The following is a 22,594-nucleotide window of genomic DNA, read 5'->3' on the forward strand; positions in this document are numbered from 1 at the left end:
TAGGATGAATACTGAACAACTCAGCTCCTATTTTGGAATGTTACCACAGAAACCAACAGATTTTGGGGATGTTGGTAGGACAGAGACTTGAAAAGATTTTTTTTGACACTTGGTCACTTTCTTTAAATTTGGGCCAATAAAGTGAGACCAGAGCAGTGTGTCTGCAGAGAGCTGTGAGGCTGAGAAGAACCCTGGGCTCTTCTGTTCCAAGGAAACATCATGAGAAGGTGAAAAGCATTGCAAAAGGTAATTGAAAAGAAGGCAAGGTTGGGATTTATGTTATCTGAGTATGAATGTAGCACTTCACACCACACAGAGGTCAAAATCTGGGTAGTCCTTGTGTCTTGACAGATTTACTTCTCAGATTTGACACCTATTCCAGATGGAATGAGCTGCCCTGTGGAAATTCCCTTTTCTCTCCACTGACTACAGAGATAATCTAAACAGTTCAGCTGCAGACATCTACACTGAAGCCCTGACAGTAGCCAAGGCAACATTTAATGCACCAAGTGAACCAGCAGAAGCAGCAGCTTATGGAAATCAGAATGGGATCTAAGTTAACACTGTGAACACCAAGCCCTTGACAAAACTGTGCTGCCACATCATTTTTCACTGCAAGAACTTGATGGAGAAAAATGCAGCACTCTTGCTGCTGAAATCCCACTGCAATGATGTCTGGATCAATATATAAATGTTTGAAAGGCTGGAGTATGTCAGGGTCCCAGAGTCAAGTGCAGAATCACTTTCTGTCCATCACATTCTGCAAAGACTCCAAATGAGGTTAATTATTGGCTTGTTTCCAGTTAGGAATTAGTAGCTGTTGAGTCATTGCTGCTAGGGCTAAGTCTCAACCTGAGGAAAGTATTTCTGGGAAGAAAATCGTTGTTAGTAACTACTGGACAACCTGTCTCATAAAAAACTAACCTAATTTATGTGGGGAGACTAAGGGTTAAACACATGTGTGGCCACTGTGGCTATTCCTTTGCCAGACTGCTTTCTTGGGGCTCTGTTTTGTTCTGCCCTCCCAAGGCTCTCCCAGGGAATGACTGGATGCCTTTTCCTTGGAAGACAAGGCAGAAATGTGAAAGTATGAGCATAAATGAAAAGCTTTCCAATCAAAGGATTAGTTCAAAGAGAGAGTGAGAGTGTGTCCCAAACCTATCAATATCAATGAGACTGCTCTAATATGCCTTGATATACAGTTGTACAGACCTATCAAAGGTGTTAAAGAGACAGCTAAAATGAGAAGAAGAATCCTAAAATTCAGTAAAGTAAAAGCCACAGATCAAACCTTATAAACACCTGTCGCTTACAACACCCACGTCATAAGGAATTAACACCTCTTGGCACAAATCCCACACGTACACAAAGCAAGGAATGCACAAAAGGCAAAAAAAGGGATGAATATTAAAGCAATCACTCAAAGGAAAGATTCATCTCCTCATCCTAACTGTGCATGAAATAAAACATAAAATGTCTATAGAGAAATTTTATAGGCAGAAAAGCAGCTGGGTACACCAGGGACCAGAGTCAGAGCATGGAAGCTGTGAAGAGCAGATGAAGAACTCAGTTTGATCAAATGGGGATGATTAAACATCAGTGAACTGAGAAATAATGAATACTTAGATGAGTAATGGGGCTAAACACTGATTAAAACTAAGCACCTGTTTAGAGCGAAAACCAACCATTTTAAAGTACCAACAAAGAGAAAGGTTGAAGTCAGAGCAGTGACAAATATTGCTGTGACAGAAAGCCCCTACAGTACTCTGGTTGGATAGAGATAACAGAGGTAAATAACTTAAAAGTCATGAATTCAAGGAACGTGTGTGTTTGATTTTCTCTCTCTTTCAGTACAGGTCAAAAGTTGGAGTTTGCAATCATGTTGGTAGAAATGAAAAGACCAGACTAGAGCTAGGGAAAAGGAGAATTGTTCTGTGTCTAATTTACCGTGAGATGAGGGAATACATAGTGATGAGCCACACAGTCATCTTTCACTGTTTTGCTGCTCTGTACAGCTGCAGTGGCAATACTATGTCTGTCATCCATTAGTCTATAAATGTCAAATTGCCCCTTGCTGGCAGCAATGATCAAGTATCTGAAATTCTCCTAATCTATAAAAAGGCTACTGCAGGCACACCCTACCTCTGCTGATCACTCTGTCTGGCTTTATGGCCCCCACTATAAGCGTAAATCAATAATTTTCTATTGAGTTTGGGGACACAACAGCCTTTGGGAATCTGCCTTTCCAGCTTGTTGTGTCTGTGTTTGTTGGCCATCCTCCCCATCAAACCCAACGGGTTTCATTTTCTCCTGGCCCTGTGAGGCCGAGGATGAGATTGTGTGTGCATGTCGATGTGTCTCTATGAAGGGAAGGTTGGCACTGCACTTTTTACTGAGGGAGGTACAGATGCTGCAGCCTACTCACTCTCTCTTCTCTCTTGGACTCCTACACTCAGCAGCTAGAAATACCCCAGAGACTGCACTAACCTACGCTGGCTGGGAATGGTGCCAAAGTGGCTGTTGGCTGAGAGTTGCTGAAATCTGCTTTAGCGTGGCCTTTCATACCCTCTGTTCGACCCTCCTATACCCTGGGGGATTAGTAGCCCTCTGAGCCTCATTATACCATCCATCAAAGAGTCCCCACATGAGGGTAAATCTCAGCTGGCCAAGGAGAGCTGGAGGTTGGGCAGCACAAAGACCTTCATTCACTTTCCAGCAGAGGCTCTTAATTTTTAGGCTTGCAAACTGCTTATATACAGTTTGAAATGCTCAAAGCAACTGCTTCCTGGGATAAGGAATTAGAACAAGCAAGTAAACAGAGAAGCAATGTTAGCATGTTTCTGCCCTACTATTAAAAACAGTTTTATGGCCTGAAAAGAATACACTGACTGATTTTGGCAGTGATCACTCATCTAATCTACTCTGCACATACATGCATCTGTCTTCCTACTTACAGCATTAGCTGACACCATGGGACTCTGTCTTTATTTTCTTCAACAGATTTGTAGTGGGTTCTCTAGAACTAAAAATAAACAAGCTCTCCTGGGGAATATGTTTGTCTCCTCAACCCCCACGTGCAGGTTGCAGCATGATTCCTGCTGGCTGTTTGGAGATTTATATTCCAGAGCTCTGCACAGACCTGCCAAGTGGCAGGATGGGAGTGGAAACCAACAGATGAATTATAGAAGTTGCTGGGTGTTTGCAGCAAAAGGAACACTGACTTCCATAGAAACATGGATCTCGCTTACCCTTTTGCATTTGATACTGAAATTGTCATTGTGGACTACAAGAACTTCTACAATGGGATTCCCCTATTGGCCAGGCATCTCCTCACCAGCTCTGCTGCAAAGTATGGTGAACTATAAACTGAGCTGAATTACTTTGTGCATACCTATCTCAAATATGGAAACTCATTCTTTTTTGCATGCACCGTCAGGTCCCTCAGAGTCAAAACCTTTGTGCCTGCAGAACTCGATCTTTAGGACAGAGGCTATGAGCTCTACTTCACTATCTGAGTCCATTTGACGTACTTAGGGGATTTTATTTTTTAATAATTCTGCTTGGATGCTTGTCTTACGTGAAGCACTCTGAATCAGAGAATGACAAAAAAGGTCTAGGCTGAAAGAGACCTCTAGAGATCACCTAGTGCAAACTTTTGTTGAAAGCAGACTTTAGATTAGGTTATCTGGGCCTTGCCAAGTCAAGGCTTGAATATTTCCATTGAGGAAGACTCTTCTGCTTTTTTGTTTCCAACTGGTTACAATGTTTAATTGTTTTCTCAGTGAAGCATATAGTTTATATCCAGGTGGAATTTCTCTTAAATCCAGTTGTGCCCATTGCTTTCTGTCTTCTTACTGTTCATCCTTCTGAAGAAAGTTCTTCTTTACAACTACCATTAAGTATTGGAAGATTATGATTAGATTGCCACTAACCTCCTCTTCTCAAGGCTTAACAAACCCAGTTCCTTCAGCCTTTATTCACATCAAGTTCCCCAAACATCTTGTCATGCTGAGATTGTCTCAGATTTTTTAGCAGCTCCAAGTCTGATCTTGGCACTTATTGGTCATGCTGAGTCAGGAACAAAACAAAACTATGCAAAAAATGACCTGTCTCCTGCTTTATATGGCCCAAGGCAGCTTTGCAACAGTGGTGTGAGAATGTCTTGGGCTGTAGAGCTGGCTGTGAGTCCTGCACTCAGTTTTTGAGGCTGCCAGCTTGACACAGCTCAGCTCCGCTAAGCACACACAGCGCACACGAAGTTCTTCCCTTGGAAATCTGGTTTAACTGATCCTTTAGAATGCTTAGGCCATATGGTTCTGATTATTTATGAAGATAAAATTGTGTATTTTTCTCTGTCTAAAAATAACTAGACTTAGGGGAGGAAAATGCTTTTGTGTAAATTATTTAAAAATAGGAAAGCTGCTAATCTCTGGAGAAAACCCTCACTAGTGTTGGACATGATTCCAGGAAGCCTCTGAGAGGACAGGACAAAGGACCTGTCTGCTCAACCATGCTTCAACAAAGCCCTTTTACACCCTCTGTGTGAGCACCCTGACTGCTCCCTCTTGAGCTAGTGCACATTTCTGCAGAACAGCTGAGGGAAGGCAGCTGCAGGGCAAATATAACACATGGCATTCTCTGTGGTGGCTTCTTTCCTCCCCCTGTGCTCCGAGATTTTAACAATGTCCCTTAAACTCTCATAGAATGGGTCTCTAATGAGAATGGAAGGCTGAAGGCTGACTATCTGTGACTGCTCAAACTCATTTTATTCATGGGTTTGGGATCTGAGCTGTCATGGTGGAAGTTGCTCTAAGCTGCCCAGAGATGAACTGGGCAAGATGAACAGTGTGGATATACGTGGTGAGGAAATTTAGGTTTAAGATGGGTGTGTCTATCTAAGGTCTACACTGGGTTGGATGAGGACATGAACCCTGGTATGGTTGGAGGACATGAACCATCCCTCTGCTCCTCCTTCTCTGCTTTCAGGCTGATGTCATAAGCAGGGCAAAGAATGGCCTGTGGCTCCTTGCAGCCACCACGTGTCCCCTCCATCTCTGCCACCCTTACCTGGCTGTGCTGCACCCTGGCAAAAGCACAGAAGGCAGCCAGGCCATGGTTGCCTTTTCACTGGTGGTGTTTGGCAATTGGCTGTCCTAGAAACTGTCCTCCCACAGTACCTACCCTGCCAAAGGATTTTGGGATTATAAACACAATAACACTTAGCAAGGTCTCAGGTACAAGTGAGAGCATGGTGGAAAATGGGACTGCTGTTCATTCTGGTTCAAATAAACAAACAATTAAATTTTGAATTTCTTCTCAGTTATGACATCTTTCCTTGTGACTTTCTCTGTGGTTTTTTTGATGATGAGCAAGAAAACCTGCCTATAAGACTTATAGTTACATAGAGTTCTCTCGAACAAGGACTTTCCATGGCATGATTCACAACCTTGCTTCACTCCCTTTCATCCCCAGTCTCATGCTGTAGGAAAGCGTTTCTTTAAGGTGAAATTGTGAGGGACCAGATATTTCTGTCTCCCTGACATTTCTCATTACAATCTTCTTCATTCCCCTAAATGGTTTGTTTCTGACTGTCAGCATTGCACAAACTCTTTTATGACAGTGGAGGAGATCTGACATTTAGCTGAGCTTTGCATTGGTTATTTGGGTGTAACAGAGCCATGAATGGTTTTTATTGATACTATTGTCATTTCTGAAGTTGCTCTGGGAATGCAAAAAGCCATTATTCTGCATCTCAGTTTCTCTCCCATGGTAATCTCTGGCCTGGCAGTCTCATCCTAGCTCTCTCCAGTTTCACAGAAGATCCACACTTGTTTCCCATTCAGATCCTACAGGCTTTCATGTCTGCAGCTGCTGCACTATGGCAGCACCTCTCCATTTCATCTGCCCAATATTTCCATGAAGAAGTGAAAATACAATTGCACCCATGCTGTACATGGGCACCTGGAACACAAGTAGAGCCTATAATTTGCCTTTGATTGCATGCTGGAAGTCTGTGGGAGGTCAGGAGCTTAGCTCAAATTACCCCCTTGGAAGTAAGTGCTCTCACTGCTGGATGACCTCTTCATCTTTAAAACTACCTCCTTCCAGCCCTCTGGGACCTCATCTTTTGCTTCTGTTTCTCAATCAGTGCTTTCACAGCAGAGCTTAGGCTCAGAGCCTTGCTCTGGGCTGCAGTACAGAGCTCTGAACTGGCACTAGGTCAGGGAGAGGACTGCCAAGGAGTGTGGTGGATGACAGCCAACCCCAGCCACGTGGCATCTTCCTGTGCTTTGGGAGCAGGAACAGGGGATTTGTCTTTCCCTCCTTTCCTTCCTTGCCTTCAAGCGCAATATGGAAATGATCTCAGTCATGTCTCATGAGAGACCCCTTCCCTTATGCATTCCTTCAGAACTCCCTGGATGCAGGTCCAGTAGAGGTCTATACCATATCACATGTGTAATAATGATTACTATGGAGCACAGAGTTTTTGAGATAAAATTCTTAGACTTTGGCTTGACCTGTGATAGAAGACATGAAAAACTCTTGAATCAGGATTCCCTGCTCATTCAAAACAGGTTGATGAAGAAACTGTTCTATTTGCCACCTTTTTTTCCTCTGAAGGACCCTGTGATTACTGCTGAACAACAGTATGTTCTGTTTTCATGCTGGTGGCAGAGTTGGTGTTATTGTTTCAAATCCTTACAGGATATGCATTAATTAGTAGCAAGAGAGAGTTCCACAGATCCAGTGCTTATCCCTGACTCATTTCTCCAACACAAAGACTGCCAGTGGAATTTCTCTTCGGAGAGTTTAAAAAGCCCCAAACAAAGCAAGCCTTCAAAGCAACACGTTACAGAGATGTGTTGCATGTCATAAGGGAGAAGCATTATTTCTGTGTGGGTCAGAGAGTCCTTCTGGGGCTGAAAGAGCATCTCAAACATCTTTAAAGATATTCTGCTAAGGTGACCTCCTGGCTACTATCTTCCATCACAAGCAATTCTTAATTGTCAGAAGACATCCTTTGTGTTGTTGCAGTCGATTTCAAGGAGTAAGAAGAGTAAGGAATTTTCCTCCAGGCAAAGAAAGGTAACTGGAGATTTACACATGTTTTCAGTGGAAGTACACTAAATCCGTATGTCTACATTTGGAAGCATTCTCTGTTGGATTTGGACATGGAAATAATGAAGTTGAGATTTCTGTTTTGCAAAAATATAAATTCTAAAGGACGGAAATCAGTCCTCAGAGCAAATTTTGGATTTTGTCCTACTTTTTTTGTATTTAAAGAACTTTGAAAGGTAGGTTAATTCCAGCCCAGAGGAGATAAAAAACCTGAAAAATTCTTATTCCACTTCCAACTAACTAGCAGAAAAGAGAACTGCCTTATTTCAGGTTTGATTCCAATACATTTCCCAAATTCTTGTTTGCTCATATGTTTTGAGACTTTTTTTCTTGCTGGAACTTTATTCTTTGTAGCAGTTTTAAAGCCTATCACTAAGCTCAGAAATAGCATGGGGTCCTGCTCTCATCAGATAAGCCTCAGCAATTTTACTTAAAAACTTCTCTTTAGGTGTTAGTCAACTTTGGGGCCTGCAAGCTGGGAAGAGAATATAAAGATTTTCAGAAATTGTACCAACACATCAGGTTAGAGCTGAATTTAGGTTCTGTGAAACGAAGATTCAAACCAATAGAAATATTTCCATATTTAAGCATTCCAATGAAAACAATTTTAATTGGAGCTATTCCCTTGCTGGGTTTATAAGCCAAACACTGCATCATTTTGCTAGAAAAGAAGAGCCAGATTTCTTAGCTTCCAGTAAATTTCACAGTCTATTTTCATTCTTTATGTGGAGTGAAATACAGTGAGCATAGAATGACAAAAAATTGAAATGCAAATTAAGTTTTTAAAATGATTTGCCGTGAGAAATACAGAAATGCAAATGCACTGAAGAATATGATCTCTGGGTTGAATATTTCCCCTGCTTGATTTCAAATCAGAGAAGAATTTCTGTACTTTTGAATTGCATCCTATGGCTGATGTTTGCAATGCAAAGGGGTGTTAATTATTTAATGATGTGGACAGGCAGTCCATGGGAATGGGGAGAGTGGGAAATAAGACAGATGAGCAGAAGGAATCAAAGACAGCAATGCAATGTAAACAATGAACTTTTAAAGCTCTGTCCTGAAAAAAACTTCTGGATTACCATAGCAAGAAAAGCCAGGAGCATGACATGGGCAGCACCTCCATCACCCTCAAAGGCTGCAGCTGATGAAGGGAAGTGAGTGTCTGGGTTGTGCTTTGCAGAGGGATTTTTTGGAATCCTTTGCCTAGATGTTTGGAATCTGTTCCCTTAGCTGCAGATGCCTTCCAAGAGATGCATAAATGTCCCTTCTGGCACCCACCTTTTTACTTTGGCAGTGCTTGGACGCTTCACAAACAGCAACTGCTTCCCAGAAGAGTACTGCCTATGCCAGTCCTGAGGAATGATCTTCCATACCTAGCCCAGGCTTGAAGCCAAAATAGACCTTCACAGCATGTTGTTTCTCTACTCAGACAATAAATACCATACCAGTGCCCTCTCTCAGACCCCAGACCACAGCCAAGAGAGAGTTTGGGAGACCAAGATGACCAAGGAAGGTGAGGTTCCAGCAATTCTGTAAGATCTCTCAGTGTCAGGAATTTATTTTAGGAGTTGAAACTGGATGTTATCTTTGTGTCTACATGAGTCTTGAAAGCCAACTCTGTAGATAACACTATAAATCACTTTGGTAATGAAGCAATTTCCATCTAAACAATCCTATAAGTTGGTGAGCTTCCAAGGAAATTGCCAGGGGCTGGGTTTTTGTCTTTGGTGGAAGCATGTCTAGATATATATTGCTTCATAGCATTTTTTCCTACATGTTAGAGCTTGGGAGAATAAAGTAATTCATATACCAAGTAGAAATAATAAATTATCAGAGAAGGGGGCTTAAAATTCACTATACATAAGAAAAGATGGATCATTATAACTTATTATGAAGTTCCCTTACTGCCAAGCTTTGAGGTTCAATGCCAGAACATAATAGGGCCAGTGAAGCTCAGTGATTAAACTCTGCTTCCTCAATCCCTTTAAATTGAGATGGGAAAAATGCAGGAAGGGGATATGACTTAAATGGTGATGGGAGGGAATGGTAATAATGCCGAGTCAAGAAGAAGTCATTCTGAAACACACCTTGGGGACAGCAGGTGTGGTAATAAATTAACTGCATATACTTCAAGGCAGGGCCAGAGAGACACAGAGGAAATCCAGCAAAGAGTAACTTGCACATGGCAGAGCCTGCCAAGCAATAACCTGCTGATTTTAGGATCCATTCGTGGAGAAGCTCCGTGCTCAAAACACCCACAGACAATTGAACAAACATGGCAAGACTTGTTCCTGCACTGCAGCCCCTTCCCAACACTGGTGCTTTTCCAGCATGGTACATTGATCTGTCAGTAAATGATGTGGTGCACCCTGGCTGTGGAAGGCATTGAGACAAAACGTGCCCTTGGAGGAGTTTTGAATCCATCTATCCTTCCATACCTACACTGAAATAATCACAGTGCCACCTAACTTATTTAGTGGCCCATGGCTGTGGGTCTGACATCCATTGACAGAAAATGGTACTTGGGGAGCTGCAGCAGCCTGACCTCCACAGCTAATCCAAGCAGGAGGGGATTTAATCTCTTTTCTTCCCTCATACAGTGGAGGGTAGCTCAAGGAAGGAATAAAGGTTTGGAAATATGGTAAAGTTTATGATGCCCTGCTGTGTGCCCTCATCCTGAGAACAAACAGCACAAAAACCTGGTGGTGCAGCTTCTTTAAAAGACCCAAGAATTCGGTATCCTGATCCTTCACCCTCAGATTCAATGATGCACACAAATATTCTCATTACTCTTCATTTCACCCTCCTCCAATGTTTTACAAACCAAGAATTGAAAATCAATGTAGGAATTTTGAAAATTGTGTCCAGAACCAATCAGGAGAAACCCAATCCAGCATCAACAATTGCTGGACAGTTTTATGGTTACATCTTTGAGGCTTTGGAACAACAACAAAAAAGATTTTTGTAGCAGTTGCTGCAGTTGAATGTTAATCACCCCAGACTACAAAGTTTTGTTGACATTTGTGGACCCTGAAATTAAATGACCTAGACTCTGCATCTCCTTTTGCTCATTTCAGAAGTCCAGATTTAGGAAGCAGATTTCTGTTTGTGACATTTTAATGATCTGCAATTTACACAAAGAATGCGACACTCAACTGACAGCTTTCAACATTGCATTTTTTGGTAGGAAGTTTTACTGTGCAATCCCTCTTTTCATCCTGCATCCTTGTGCTGAAAGTGTGAGAAGTTCATGTATTCAAGGGTGATAAGACTGAACCCTAAATGGAAAAAATCAGGGTGCATTTCCATCTCTCCTTCCCCAGTATGCTTTGTTTATAGAGTATGCTTTGTTTATAGAGATGTCATGGTGTACTCAAATATAGCCTTCTACTTGTTAACACTTGCAAAAAACATCTCAGCTCAATTGTGGAAAAGTGGGCAATTTGCCTGTCTAGATTTCTGAAAAGAAATAATTTTATAGTGAAAAAAACTCAGATAAACTTCCCAAAAAGCAACATTTTGCTTTAGGTCTGAAATACCAGTAGCTTGTTTCAATTTTCTTTTTGAGAAATTAACTGTGAAATATATTTTTCTAGTCTCTCTCAGCTGAAGGATGCAAGATAGCTTTAGGTAATGGATTTTACATGAGAATGAATGGGAGAAAGGTTGGTGGTCTTGCTTTCTAGGGGCAAGTTTAATTCTGAATACTATCAAGTATTATAGAGAAATCAATGGTCATGACATGCATTAGAAAATCCTTCCTGAAGAGAGAGCCTTTGCCTATGAGGTATGGAAAAATTTTGCTATTGAGGAATAGCTGATCATATATGTCAGGAGCAGACACGACTTCCTTGACATGCAGATACACACAACAGCCCAGCACATTCTGTCTCAGAAACTGAGGTTCTATCACCAGGGCATGGAGTGAGAAACAGGTTGGAAAAGGAGAGGCAAGGAAATGGTATCATCATGTGGTTAGGTAGAGGATAGCAATATGTAAGAACTAACAGATTCAAAAAATGGGAAAGAAAATAAGCTCTGTGCAGCTCAAAATGGACAACTCAGAAAGTAGCTGGGATTGGCCAAAAGAGGTGAACAGTCTTAGAAAAATTAGGCAGGTCTCCTGCAAAAAGAAGAGTAGAATAGTGCAGCACCTTTCCAGGAGAAGGTGAGGAAGCTTTAACCTACAGATGTGATCCTGAGGTATGGAGGGACAGCCCCCTGGTCCCCTGGCAGTGACCTGACTGTAACTGGGGACATCAGAAGAAGCTTCATTACACAGAACCTGGGAGACACTGCAAATGGGACAGACATCCCTCTTGGCTGTAAAGAGGAAAGGTTCTGGGGAAGAGAGGGGATCCTTTTGGCTCTGTAAATTTGGAAGGGAAAGGAAAGAGAGAAGCCCCTCTATATCTCAGCTCATGTAACCCTGATGTGTTCGTGTATGATTCCAGCTCAGAAAGACTGCTGGAGTACACCTTTGGAACATTGAAGTGTAAGATGTTTAGCAGCTACAACTTCTGCCTTTCACTGGACAACAGAACAGTCTTCTCCTTAAACCTCTGTTTGCAACATGGGAACACAAGGGGCAAAGCTTAATGAGCTCTGTAAATTTGTTATCTGAATACTCCTGAAGGTCCATAAAATCATGATCTTCCAAACACAAAATTAGAATGCTGAGTTGTTTGGTTGGTTGCTTGGTTGGTGGGTGGTTGTTTTTTTTAAAGGCATCCTGTAGGGAAAAGCATCTATGAAAGAAGCATTTCCCTAATGTAAAGAACAGGAAAGAAGTGGGAGTAAAAAACCACAAGCCTTAAAATATAATAAGTGACTGATAGGAAAAGCTAAAGAGTCAATAGAATAGCAACAATTGCCAGGACTACAAACAGTAAGAACAAATATTTTAGGGCAGAAAATAAAAGCTAAGGTCAAGTATAAGGTTTAGTTGAGGTGTTAAGGCATGGGTTGGACTTGATGATCTTGAAGGTCTCTTCCAACATAGTCATTCTGTGAATTCTGTGAATAAGTTATCTACTGGATTCAGATAAAAAATAATACAGGAAGAATATATAAGATCAAAAATTTTAAAGAAAAAATTATCTGCAGATATTTCTGTTCTCTATTTGAAAGATAAAAATCAAAAAGGTCTAAGCCCAAGTAATGTTGTGGATTTAAAAAAAAAAATGACTATCCATATCAAAAGAAAACATGAAGCAGAATTTGATACCAGATTTCTTCAAATAAAAAAAAATCAAGAAAATAATCTACTTTAGACATCAAGAAGGGATGAAGCAAGAATTGCCCAGATCTGCTGAGGTTAGTTGTTAATTCATCCTGGTAAATAAGGCAGTCTTTTATTTTATTTTTTTATTCCTGTGTAAGAGAGAAAAGGGATAAACCAGAGACCATCAGTCAGTCTGATGTTTCTTATGGGCCAGGCAGGGGTGCAGTAAGTTCAGGACTCTGTCAGTGATGAATTAGACCTTAAGAAGGGGAGTGATGCCAGGCAAAATGTTTTAAATGGCAGGTACATCTTGTTATACAAACCTGTTTTCTCTTTTTTATAAGATTATAGGTTTGGATGATTAAGACAGCTGTGCTGAGGAGGTACCTTTGGATTTCTCCAAGGCTCTTCTTTTAATACTGCCTGATACACTGATTAAAATATTGAATTAAAGGGAATCAACAGGGCAAAAAATAGATGGATTTAAAACTGTCTCAATGACACAACTGGAACTGGAGTTATTAACATAGCTAGTGCTGGATGAGGCCATTAGTAGAGGTCTTGTAACTGGTCACCAGCTCTTGGTCAGATAACATATGATGTTTCACTCTGATAGAGCAGGTGATATATATTTGCTTTGTTATGAGAGGAATGATTAGAAAGGTGTTGGTTTTTAGTTTTCATCCAGAAAATTAAGGATCATAATGCCTAATCAAGGTGAAAGGACACAAGGACAGGAAAAAAAGAACACAAATGTCTCTGCAGGAGATATATATATTAAAAATATGTGTTTGTAGGACAGTCATCCTTTCTTCAGACTGGATGGTTCATGAACTAAATATTTCATCTGACTGAGCTGACAGATATGGGACAAAGAGATAATGGAAAGGAAGACCAGAAGACCAGACCCAAACACTGATTGAGAAATAAAGAAATAAAGCTTTCTTTAGAAGATATAAAGAACACAATCTATCTGGGTTCTTTGTGAGACAGTGGGAATGAGGGATTTGGTCCTATCTGTGTCTCTGCAGATTGCTGAGACCCAACACCATATGCAACAGCATGTTAGGTAAAACTGATCCTTACCTGAAAAAAAGATGAATCAAGAGGCCTCTCAGGCTTTTTCCTGTAGGGTCTCTCCCAGCCTTGTATTCTCTTATATTGTGACATGTTGTTTTTTAAATTAGAAAAAATGGCAATGTCCTAGTTGTGAGATAAATTAGATATTTAAGCAGCTACCAGTAAAGGTGCTGAATTCTCCTCATTTGAAGTCCTTTCAAGGAGATTAGTTATCCTCATTAAACACAAATTTAGTCCAGATTTTAGGGAAGATTGCAGTGGCCTGTGCCACCCTGCAGGATCCATCTCTTAATTCACAGACTGGGAGTATTTCTGTCAACATATCTTTGCTATTTGCACCTCCATGCATCTTCTCTGATTTTTTAAGCAGTACCTGAGCACTCTCTCTCTTCCATTATATATATATATATATATATATATATATATATATATATGAGAGAGAGAGAGAGAGAGAGAGAGAGAGAGAGAGAGAACACACATATATATATATATACACACACATATCTGTGCACACACTTACACATAAACAAATATAAAATGACACTCCTAGGGTTAAATTTCTTCATGGTGCTTCTTTAATATACAGCACTAGCTTTACCAAGTTACCTCTGGAACTACAAATCTGGACTTTTCTGGGGGCTGAGTTATTTCAAAAAGCCTGAGGGGTGGGAAAAAGCTTTCAGCTGCATCTTCAGGCTGCTCTGTAAGTCTCCTGAAGTCTCCTGGGACACATCCTGACTACTTTGCCAGCCTTTGTGTCTGGCTTGGGTCTTCTCATAGGGAGCTATTTCAGTTTTCTTCCAAAAAGCTTTTGTCAGGGAAATCTCAACCCAGCTAGATGCTATGAACATTTTTGACCTTTACAAAGAGAAATTATGTTGGAATTGAGTCTTCTCATTTAACTGAGAGGTGAATAGGTGGGTGTTTGGGTGCAGACCCAGGGCTCAGTGCTCTGCTCCTGCCCCTGCATGAGCTGCAGGGAAGCACCCAGAGGTCCTGGTTATCCCTGTCTTGCACCCATTTCTGCAACAATGGCTTTTCTCTGATGCATGAAGAAATGCCAGTCATCCTGGGTAAATTTCCAAGAAAAAAATTTCCTTAGAAGAAAACTGACATGCCTTTGCTTCTGAGATGTCATGTAATTATTATAATGCAATCTTTTCTCATCTTTTACTACATTATTTCATGTTTATAAAGGAGGTTGAAAGTAAAGCACACACTTTGATTACTTTGCAGAACCCAATGATTAGCAATATTCTTACAGTCTAGGTCTCCCAACAAATAATTGCCTGCTTTTGGCTTGTTTGGAGTAACATATTCTTAAATTATTGTGATTTTGCCGTCAAAGACTTTTGTCTTCTTGTGCCTTATTTTTCAAGCAGTATCCCAAGCAGTATTATCCAGTAATAATTTAGCAACTTGGCAAGGCTAGACTGTAGCACTAAGAAAACATATGGAAGTTTTGGAAAATGTCAGAAATAGTGACGTGGAGAATACAATAATCAAAGATCACTCTCTCTCAAGTCACTGTTTTTCAAGATTCACTCACAGAAGCTCTGAAACTGAAAATTCCTGGGGGTACCAACAGGGATTTAGGGAACTAGAAGGTTTGGAGGGACAATTTTATTTTCAGTGAAGCTCCACTTGGCCCTTCTGACTCAGGGAGAAAAGCTAAGACTGTTATATTATTATCATAATAAGTAGTACTTTGCCTTTTTTTGACTTAGTATTACATTTTTTCCCTTACCAAACAAGGATTCTCAGATAGCATAGTTCTTTTTCTTTTTTTTTTAAGACTGCATGCTTTCAAATCAGTGTGCATACTTTCAGTGTGCATACTTATTTTGTTTTTTAATTCATTACTAGGTATTTAAAAGCACCTTCTGGTTTATTACTCCTGAAGTAATTATTAGAAAGATGAAGGTTCACAGTGTCTTGTCTCCTGCTGATAATATTTCTATTATGAGCATCTTAGAGAAAAGCTGACAGCTGAGTCTTCTCTATGCTACAAAACTGAATTCCCACTAATTTCAGTGGGAGCACGGTAGCATCAGTTGATTCCTACTGATTTCAGTGGGATGTTAGGAGATGTCTAAATAGAAATTAGAAACATAAATACTTTGTTGTAGCAGGGATTTAGGGAGTAATAAGATGGATTTCTGCAATAAGCTGGGAGCTCATCAGCAGGAAGTAACTAAGGAGAAGAAAGACATGGACTAGCCAGATAAAGGCTGAACATGAGCCATAGAAATGGTGCAGGTGTGAGGAAGGCAGAGGCACTCCTGGAGTGTCTCAGGGGAATATCTCCAGCAGGGAAGTGTTAAGTTGTGCTGCAGTACTGCACCCTTCTCCTCACCCCTTTGAAAAGAAAGATGAGTTTATACTGCAGAGTCACAGAGGGGTCATGGTGGTTGGGGAAAGGAGAGTTCACCCCTTGGAAAGAGCCTGACTGAGCTGGGAGCTTCTCTCCTCCTGCAGAAGGACGAGTGACAGGAGGTGTGGCTGTCAGCTGTAAACACAGTGGGGCAGCACCAGGGAAATATCAGAATGAGTTAATTTGAGAAATACAGATATAAGGGAAATTAGGTACTAACAGCTTATGCATAAATGTCTGAAAGTTACAAAAATGCCCCTAATTTTTGCAGCAATTGTTGAGATTCTGGAGAACCTCCAGTAGCTGTAATAAGAACAAAAATTATTTTACAGCTTTTAGATGGAACTTGGTGATATGTGACAGCTGGAGATGAGACTGGTCCCAGCAGATCCTTCCAGTATCCTCTTCCTAGGGATTGTTAAGGATTGTTTAAACACAGGATTGTCCCTTGTCTCAAGCAGGCAGGGGTTTGCAGTGGAGGCTAATTCCTGTCAGCATTTTGTATGTGACAAGAAAAGCCTGGGTCACAACAAAGCCTGCCACTGTGAGCAGTCCAGGGAGCTCTCCCATTTTTCTGGGGTAAAGAGCCATTCCTGAGGATGACTGAGGAAAACTCAGGAGTGTAAATAATGGTCTGTGCCATTTTTTAAAGTCTCAATAAAGATGCTGCTGCAAGAAGTAGGACAGAAGAACAAAGAAGGAGTATGAAGCCCGTTCTTTTGCAAGAGATGGGAAAAAAAGGACTTCTGTCCTGCATGTGCCCTTGGGACTATTTATCTTGTGAAAATCTGGCGTTTGCTCTCATTATTTATTACTGCTTTCTCCTGAAATAAGCAATACTGAATGTGGAGCCCAAGGTGAAATAAAACTTTTTTTGGTGAATTGAAACAGTCTAATGGCCATCATTCTGACCTGCTGGCTTTTGTTCTGTCATTCTGAGAACATGTCACAGAGTGGCCAAGTCAAGCCTGGCTCCCAGGCTAGCTTGCTCAGCTCGAGAGACCTGAGTGTGCCCAGAGGGTGTCTGCTTATATCTTAGCAAGCTGAATATAGCTTGTGAAATCTCATCATTTCCACTGAGCCTTGCAGTGCTTAGACTCGAGCAACTTCAGTGCCTGTCAAATGAGGCTTTAGGCAGACTTGCCAATGACCTTGAGAGATGGGCAATACTGGAGCAGCACTAAATGAACAACATTTTCAATTTGAACATTTTCCACCTTGCAGAGCACTGCTTTACCATGATCTCTTAGTTAAAGTGAGGGAGACTGAGGCACAGTGGCAGCTTACAAGAGCCTTTTAAAATTAAAAATAAAGCACTTCTATGAAGGTATTTTGCTGCTTGTTTTGTTGAACACATCTACCCACTCCCTTCAGCCATTCTTCTCATCCTGAGAAGCAGCTCAGGCTGTTCAGCTTTCAGAAGCTGAAATTTGCTTTTAGAAATAACAGCAAACTAAATTCTCTGGTACTTCTTGGAGAAAGATATTTACAGAAGGTGCTCATGGTTGATGATATGATCCAAGTATCCACCAGCAGCAATGTGCCTGGCCACTTGAAATATATTTAGAGAAAATGAAAATCCTATTTTAGTCTAGTATTATTTCTCAAGTCACACCCAGGGGGTCCTTAGGCAAAATGGGCTTGTTGTGCAGGAGTCTGTACATATGTAATGTGGGAGTCAGGAGTCTGGCTCAAAGGCTCCCATGATCAAAGCTATAAAACTGTGAAAGTGGGACAGAGAGGCTGGTAATTAGCTTATTTTGAGAGCTGTGCTTAGGTGGTGTAGAAATTCCCTACTGTCTGTGCAGATCCTAGGAAATTAGTCCTGATCCAACTCACTCATCACCCCCCTCAGTTTCTGATGCCAAACTAGCTGCTGTAGCTGAAATCAGGCATCAGCTGCAGCTGTACATGACTCTGAATGGGGCTGTAATTGGAGAGAAATAAACCAGGATTCATCTCACCCTGCATTAGACACCTACAGAGCAGAGTCCTGCCCCACTTACTCAGTGAAGAGACTCAGCATCTTTAAGGTGTGTCCTGCCAAGGTGGATGCCTAAAGCAAACAAGACAAAACTCTCCCTGAAAGTGCTTCTTTCCCTCTGTTCCCTCTGAAGAGTGTCCAGTTGACACCCATGTGTCAACACACCCTGGTTTTGGCTGAAAAAGAGTTAATTTTCTTCTTAGTAGCTGGTACACAGCACTTTATTTTTAATTTAGTCCAGTGATAACTGCTAACACACTCCCCTTGGGGCTGAGCAGGGCTTTCCCTGAGTCAAGGACTTTTCAGTGTCCTGTGCTCTGCTCTGAGCAGGTGCACAGGAATCATGAGGGGGCATGGGCAGAACAGGTGACCTGTACTGGTCAAAGGGATCTTCTACACCACAGAACATTTTATTCAATATATACACAGTCCCAAAAACCTGCCAAGGCAAGAATAATGTTATTTCAATGGTGAAAACAACCACTGGATGGCTGGAAACAGAACCTGTGCCATATGCCAACACTTGGAACACTACACTGGGCTTTGAAAGGAAAAGTTTAGGGAGATAAGGCATCCCAGGAATAATAGACTGAGACAATGGGGTTCATTTGGGAGACAGTCTCATAGACACTTGGCTCTGAGGGGGGGGGGTATCACATCCCACGTCATGCCCCAGCCTCTGGGAATACTGAATGATGCAAAGGATTGTTAAAGACTACACTGAGAGCATGGAGAGGTGGGACCTTCAAACACTGGAGATACACATTTAGCTAAAGCCACCTGGCTGGCCAGCACTAGAGGATCTGCCCATCAGGCAGTCCCTGCCCAATTAAAACTTTTATGTTCTGTAGAAGAGAAGAGAGTTTCTGTAGTGCCCATCAAAAATAATCTGGGGTTAAACCTCAAGAGTGGGGCTGTCCTTCTTTTCTCCAGGTGAACTCTGTGCTGTCTCAGCATTGTATTCAGATTGTTTGTTCCTTGAGGGCAGACACATTTTGCCTTAATTCCTTGTAAATGACAGATTTTTGTTACAAGGTGATCACCCATTGTAAGCAGATGAATACAGCTCTTAAATGGGCTAGAGCTTCTGTGCATGCTAATGAAATCACAGAAATAAGACACTGAGAAACATTGTGTATTTTATTCTGTAGAAATACAGAATAAAATACACAATGCATGTCAGAAAAATACTAGCTGCTCTATATAGTGTGTGGAAAATAGTTTGAGCACATTCATTCCCTGATGGGGGATATATAATTTGTCATTTTGATATTATCAGCAAATAAAGGAAAACATATTGCAGTTAAAGACCAAAGAGATGATTGAAGTCCTTTTTAGCTCTGAGAGGCTTTGCTGTAACTGCACTGGGCATATTGCATTAAGTTCTAACTACTGGAAATTAGAATGCATTCAGGAGAGCCATAAAAATGATTAGGGGCTTGAATTAACTGACCTAGGAAGAAAAGATGAGGTATGTTACAGCACACTCATGGAAAGATGAAATGATGAGCTAATTGCTCCACAAAAGGCTCCACATGTGATTTTCTACACCACACAGAGCTTCAAAGGGTCACAGTGTAGGTGAATACCAATTTTCTGATATGTTAGTTAGCAATGTAAAAGTCCAATTTAATCCAGAAACACAAGTTATATTCCTTGCTGAATCCTCAGATCCCAAAATGTTGTTTTTATAACCACAAACCAAAAGGCTGGAAAATCCCTTTGAATTTTTTCCTTCAGAAATTTCTTTTCTGAGTGCTTGGTGCCTTTCTCTTAGGACAGAAAGTCAGATCAGGTTGGTGAAACACAATGCTTTTAGAATCCTTATGCAATACTGGCAAAATGTTTCATCTTTCTTCAAGGGCCCTTGGGCAAACTTCCTGTACATGTCAATAGAAATTCACTGAATAGATTGAAGTGAAAATATTGTCCTGAGCAAAGAATTTTTTTCACAACTCTGAATTTGTCACTGCTCTATTTTGAGTTTTAATTGCCACCTAGAGCATTTGGATGACATCGAAAGTCAAAGAATTCATCTGTAAATATTTCACCAATGCCAGTGGCAAGAGTCTCTAAAAATACACAGTAGAGGACAAAAGGCTCAAACTGAACATCAAAATTATGTCTGAAAATGTTGACAATCCAGTGAATTAGTTTGCTGATTGATGGCATTGTCCTGAGCTTTGCCCAGCCAGAATCAAACTGGAGGTATTGTCCCTGTGCACGCTCCCCCACGGGTGGTAGAGAAGCGCCCTGATAACCAGACTGCTCTTCTGGAGGGGGAGCAGTGCGGGGCCAGGAACTTGAAGCTGACTGTGAACTCTTTGAAGCAGGAATTATTATTCACAAGAGCTTGCTGTTATAAATAAACTGAACCACATCAAAGCTGAGGAGTTATGTAAGCATCCAAACATTGTCTTTCCAGAGCCCACAGGATCTGGACTGGGCAGACCTGAGCCAAAGTTACAAGTGCAAACTTGGGCTGCTCTTAATGATCAAATCATCTTTAATGATGATGCAGAAAAAAAAAAAAATAGGAGTGCTTTTACTGGCATGAATTCCAACTTTAATGTAAATCAAATTCAGATGAACTGTTTTGCATGTATTTGTGTCACTGAGGAGTTCACAGGATTTAAGCAAGTAATTTTGCTGAGTAAGCATATGGCTAAGTGCTCTCTGAAACAGAGATGTTTTCCTGGAACATGATTGAAATCAGAAAAAGAAAATATTAAGACTGAAAAGCAACACTGAGATAAAATAATCCGTTCTCTCTACCAGATTCCATAAGAGGTCATCAAAAGGATCCTGCATTGCATATATACTTCTAGAGAGACCTGGAACACAATTTTCTTCTTGATTTATAGATCTGCTGTGACAGTACTCTGGCCTTGAGTTAGTTATGCCAGTGATTAATGCTGTCAGAGCACTAAAAAGCACCTTATTTCACCAGTTGTTCATCACTCTGATTATTAAAAAAAGAAATTGTCGCAAAACCCCAATGCATTTTAGGGACAAAAATGTAGGTTAAGAGGAATTGCTACAACAGAACCCACCTTCCTTCCTTCCTTCCTTCCTTCCTTCCTTCCTTCCTTCCTTCCTTCCTTCCTTCCTTCCTTCCTTCCTTCCTTCCTTCCTTCCTTCCTTCCTTCCTTCCTTCCTTCCTTCCTTCCTTCCTTCCTTCCTTCCTTCCTTCCTTCCTTCCTTCCTTCCTTCCTTCCTTCCTTCCTTCCTTCCTTCCTTCCTTCCTTCCGTCCTTCCTTCCTTCCTTCCTCCTTCCTTCCCCCTTCCTCCCTTCCTCCCTTCCCTCCTTCCTCCCTTCCTCCCTCCTCCTCCCTCCCTCCCTCCCTCCCTCCCTTCCTCCCTTCCTCCCTTCCTCCCTTCCTCCCACTTTCTCTCTGGTCATACCTTTTAAAATCATTAACTCCTTAGCCCTGGGTCTGTCCCTTTTGCCTTGGATCTAAATCACCCAATTTGCTCAGGCCATTATAGTAGTCATAGTTGATATCAAAGTGTAAGGCTCAGAGTCATAGCTTAAAATTGGAAAAGCACCCTAGGGGAAAAATTATATCAAAGAAAATTAATTAATTGAATAGGCTGAGCCCCCACTTACCAGCTACCAAATATTTGAAAGCTTTACTCTAAATGTGATCTGCATTGGACTTGTTCTCCATATCTGCTGTGTGCAAAGAATGCACTACCAGGCTTCTCCCACGTAGCTAAAATTCAGTATTGTACTACAACTTTGAAATGTCGAGTCAGTTTAAAAATCTAAAACCATTCAAAGAGTGCTACAATGCGCATGCTTAGGTACCCTCATATTTTCACAGCCTGGCAGCCAGACATATTTTACCTGTGCACACAAGTAAAAGACAGGGAGGCAGGTGGAGGGATAATTCTCTACCAGATAATTCATCCCTTCATTCATTCCCCGGGGTAACACACTTGCTGGTAGTATCAGCAGATCAGGTCTCTTCTGCAGTGCCCAGTGTCAGGCTACTGATAGTGGTCAAAAAACAGCATTTCACTGTAGTCCAGAACCTTTAAGGTGACACCTGCCATGCAGTACCAACACAGAGAGTAACAGCTCATTCCCACACAGGGGAAACAAGAGAGTCCTGGCATGAATGGTTCCCCTGAGCTGCCTGCTCTGCACTGTGTGTGCACAATGGACCTACTCCTGTTCCTTCCCTGCAGGCAGCAGCAGAGAACCTGCTCCTTTTCCCTTTGCAAGAGGACTTGGTGACAGCCTGGCACCTGAGAAGTCGGTGGGGGTGTTGCCAAGATACCCTCCAAGGCTTCAGGACTGGGTGAAACAATGACCCAATTCTATCAGCTGTGCCTTTGTAGGTGATCTTCTGAAAGAGACTGGCTTAGACAGGTGTGCTGGGTATCAGAGGGCCCCTGCCAGCACCAAGTTTGTTTGAAAAGCGACCTTTACTGCTGCATCAGCTGAGTGAGCTGAAAATTACCTGGGTGACTTTTGATAGTACTCTGGGAAAGCACAACAACTAATTTTTAAGATGACAGAATTATTCAGATTGACAGATTTTCTCACCCTTCATGTGTCCCCAGAAATTCAAATTATTTTAAAACACCAGTATCCAGGTTTCCCTAGATTAATATTTTTATCTGCACATACAGAATAAATCTTTAAACTGAATGTAATAAAATATGACTGCATTTATAGAGAAGTTATTTTATTTAATAGTATGTTCCAACTCTCTTCCTTTCCTGCCCTGCTCTTGCTTTTTACTACAGCTTCTCATTGGATTTCTCCTTTGATTCTTTCCATGTTCCTCTTTAAATCTTT

This window comes from Serinus canaria, chromosome 2, assembly GCF_022539315.1.
Source record: "Serinus canaria isolate serCan28SL12 chromosome 2, serCan2020, whole genome shotgun sequence".
In the NCBI taxonomy this organism is placed as follows: domain Eukaryota; kingdom Metazoa; phylum Chordata; class Aves; order Passeriformes; family Fringillidae; genus Serinus; species Serinus canaria.